This window comes from Otolemur garnettii, unplaced genomic scaffold (genome assembly GCF_000181295.1).
Source record: "Otolemur garnettii isolate 467f Iridium unplaced genomic scaffold, OtoGar3 scaffold00011, whole genome shotgun sequence".
Classification (NCBI taxonomy): domain Eukaryota; kingdom Metazoa; phylum Chordata; class Mammalia; order Primates; family Galagidae; genus Otolemur; species Otolemur garnettii.
Genome location: NW_003852406.1, coordinates 5,417,152 through 5,421,197, shown reverse-complemented (window position 1 = coordinate 5,421,197; position 4,046 = coordinate 5,417,152). Strand labels below are relative to the sequence as shown.

The 4,046-nt window shown below is 40.6% G+C and overlaps 1 protein-coding gene across 7 annotated transcripts in view; it reads left to right on the top strand.

Annotated features, from left to right (window-relative positions):
- FAM214A (family with sequence similarity 214 member A) overlaps positions 1 to 4,046 on the top strand; it is a 130,022-nt gene that overhangs the window by 122,781 nt on the left and 3,195 nt on the right. The window lies entirely within an intron of this gene.

Below are 4,046 nucleotides of genomic sequence, written 5' to 3'. Positions count from 1 at the left end.
CCTCCCTTTCATGATTAAGGTGGTTGTTTTGCAAAATGAGATGGCTCTCTAAAATCAGGTAGACCGAATCAAATGTTCTTTATTTGAAACATCTTTATAAATCTAAGTCTATTCTAAAGTAATAAGGTTATTATTCATTTCTGTTTTGTTTTTAATTAAAGACAGGGTCTTAGTATTCTGCCCAGACTGGAAGGCAATGGCCTGATGATAGCTCACTGTAACCTCAAACTTATGGGTGATCCCCCTATCTCAATCTCCCAAGTCCAGCCAAGGATATTTAGAGGAAAATAATTATAATTGTATTTTGACAGAGCATGGTGACTCATGGCTATAATCTTAGCATTCTGAGAGGCTGAGGCTGGAAGATCGCGTGAGGTCAGGAGTTCAAGACTAGCCTGAACAAAGTGAGACTCAGTTCCTACTAAAAATAGAAAACTGGGCGTAGTGACATACACCTGTAGTCACAGCTACTTAGGCTAGGGTAGGAGGATTGCTTGAGCCCAAGAGTTCGAGGTTGCTATTAGGTAGGCTGAGGCCATGGCACTCTAGCCCAGGTAATAGAGCAAGTTTCTGTCTCAAGAAATAAATTGTACTTTTAATTAAGTTGAATAACTTTGCAGGAGTTGTGGTTTGGTATATCAGCAGTATACTATTTATTTATTTTGGAGACAGTCTTAACCTGTCCCCTGAGGTAGAGTGCTGTGGTGTCACCGTAGCTCACAGCAACCTCAACCTCCTGAAAAAGAAATCCTCCTGCCTCAGCCTCCCTAGTGGCTGGGACTACAGGCTCCCACCACAATGCACAGCTAGTTTTTCTATTTTTAGGAAAGATGGGGTGTTGCTCTTGCTCAGGCTGGTCTCAAACTCCTGAGCTTAAGCAATCCACCCACCTCAACCTTCCAGAGTTCTAGGCTTATAGCCATGAGCCACTATGCTCAGCCAGCAGTATGCTTTATTTACAACTTTTGTTATTCAGGATATCTTTCAATGTTTTAGTGGAAATGAAAAGACATTTGAAATAAGTCTTTTCCATGTCCCTTTCAAAGTATGAGTTCAGAGATGTTGAACTTGCTATTCTTTGTCATCATTACATTAAAATTGCATAGACCATTGTGAGGATCAGGTACTTTGCAACCTTTGTACTACAAGAAAATTTATATGGGAAAAATCAGTCTGATATATGAACCCTAGGAAAGTTTTAACCATAGTTAATGATTGGTGTACTGTTTGTTTTAGAGGATCCTATTTGTACAGATACGCATACACTTTTCAAATGACTTAAGGAAAAAATATAGAGATTTGCTGAGACTATCCAACCCATAAATTCTCTTTATAATGAATTTGGAACTTGGTGTTCTCTCCAGTAAACTACAGAAGATATTTAGTGAATTTGATAATCTATGACAATGAACAGAGAGGAATAACTTGAATTGCTAAACTGACACATTGGTCTTGTTTCATGAAAACAGAGCAAAGTGTGATCCCTATAATTGAGATTTTGGACATTTGGGGAGCTTTAGGTGGAGTCTAGAAACACATTGAACCAAGGTAACACCCAAATAGAAGTCTGTCCATATGATTTCAGTGGCCAGTTAGTTACCGTTTTTTTGCTACCATTTGGAGATCTCTACTGCAAAACCTTCTCATCATCCATTCATCTGTCCTATGGTTCTCTTCTTTTTTTTGGCTGGGGCCAGGTTTGAACCCACTACCTCCAGTATATGGAGGCGGTGCCCTGCTCCTTTGAGCCACAGGTGCCACCCCTGTGTTCTCTTCTGTCAGTTCAGTTCAGCATAATACCAACAACAATTGGAAATGGGCTACTTTCTCCACACATGTGAGAATGCCAGTGCTTTCTGTCACTATAAAATAGCTTCTGTCTTCTAGAATTTTATTTCACATCATTTTATTTATTTATTTTGAGACATAGTCTTACTCTGTTCTCTAGGCTGAAGTGCAGTAGCACAATCATTGTTCACTGTAACCTTGAGCTCCTGAACTCAAGCAATCCTCCTGCCTCAGCCTTCAGAGTTAACTGGTACTGCCAGCATGCACCACCTCACCTGGCTAATTTTTCTATTTTTAGTAGAGACAGGGTTTCACTTTGCTCAGGCTGGTCTCAAACTCCTGATCTCAGGCAAATCCTCCCACCCCAGCCTTCCAGAGTGCTAGAATTACAGGTGTGAGCCACCACACCATATCCTGCTGATATGTTTAACTTTTTTTTAATTGTTTAAAAAAATTGTTCTTGGATCAGCACCTATAGCTTAGCAGCTAGGGCCCCAGCCATGTATACTGGAACTAGTGGGTTCAAATCCAGCCCAGGCCTGCCAAACAACAATGACAACTACAGCCAAAAAATAGCCGGATGTTGTGGTGTGCACCTATAATCCCAGCTACTTAGGAGGCTGAGGCAAGAGAATGGCTTATGCCCAAGAGTCTGAGTTTGCTGTGAGCTATGACACCACAGCACTCTACCAAGGGGCAACAACTTAAAACTCTGTCTCAAAAAATATATATATATAATTAACAGTTCTGGTTTTACAAAAAAATTCCAGAGATGATTCAAAGAGTTCAGAGAGTTCCACATCTGGTTTCTCCTAATAATAACACTTTACATTAGTGTGGTACATATATCACAATTATTGAACCAGTAATGATATAATATTATTAACTGAAGTCCAGCTTTGTTTTTTTGTTATTGTTGTTTAAGACAGAGTCTCACTGTTTCACCCTTGGTAGAGTGCTCTGGCGTCACAGCTCACAGCAACCTCCAACTCTTAGGCTTAAGCAATTCTCTTGCCTCAGCCTCCCAAGTAGCTGGGACTACAGGTGCCCACCTCAGTGCTTGGCTATTATTTTTGCTGCAGTTGTCATTGTTGTTTAGCTGGCCCGGGCCAGTTTCAGACTCGCTAGCCTCAGTGCATGTGGCCAGCACCATAAGCACTGTGCTGCGGGTGCCGAGCTGAAGTCCAGCTTTTGATTTTGTTCATTTTCTCCATTAACTTCTTGTTTTCAATTTCAGTGGTATGTTTAACTTTTTTTTTTTTTTTAAGAGACAGAGTCTCACTTTATCACCCTCAGTAGAGTGCCATAGCGTCACAGCTCACAACAACCTCCAACTACTAGGCTTAGTTGATTCTCTTGCCTCAGCCTCCCAAGTAGCTGGGACTACAGGTGCCCACCACAGTGCCCAGCTAGTTTTTTGTTGCTATTTGGCTGGGGTCAGGTTTGAGTCCGCCACCCTTGGTATATGGGCCAGCGCCCTACCCATTGAGCCACAGGCACTGCCTGGTATGTTTAACTTTAAGAAATTGCCAAACTACTTTTCCAAAGTCGGTTATACCATGTTTAATTATCATCAACAGTGTATGAGTTCTAGTTTCTTCGTGTCCTTGCCAGTGTTTACAATGACTAATCTTTTTCATTTTAATTATTATGGTTTTAATTTGTATTTCCCTAATGAGTGGTCATTTGAGTCTCTCTTTCCATGCTTATTTGTTAGATAAGGACATGTGTTTTCCAAACATTTTCTCCAAGTCTAAGATTTGGCTTTACATTTATGTTACAGTGTCTTCTATAAAGCAAAGGATTTTAATTTTATTGGTGTCTAATTTATTAATTTTTTTTAATGGATCTTACTTCAGGTGCTGTAGCTGAAAAAAAAAAAAATCTTTGCCTACCCCATGGCTTCTTTACATTGGTGATACTGACATTTCAGCTAGATAATCCTTTCTCCTAAGAGGCTGTGCATTTTAGGATGTTTAGCAGAATTTCTGGCCTCTACCCACTTAATTACAATAATATCCACCATGTTGTTTTAGCGACTCTTGGTTGAAAACCACGGGCCCAACCCAAGGTCACAAATACCTTTTTCTACATTTTCATCCAGAAGTTTGATTTAGGTCTTACATTTATTTCTGCAATCTATTTTGAGTTAATTTTGTATGTGGGCTCGGTGCCTGTGGCTCAAGTGGCTAAGGCGCCAGCCACATACACCTAAGGTGGCGGGTTCGAATCCCCAGCCCGGGCCTGCCAAACAACAA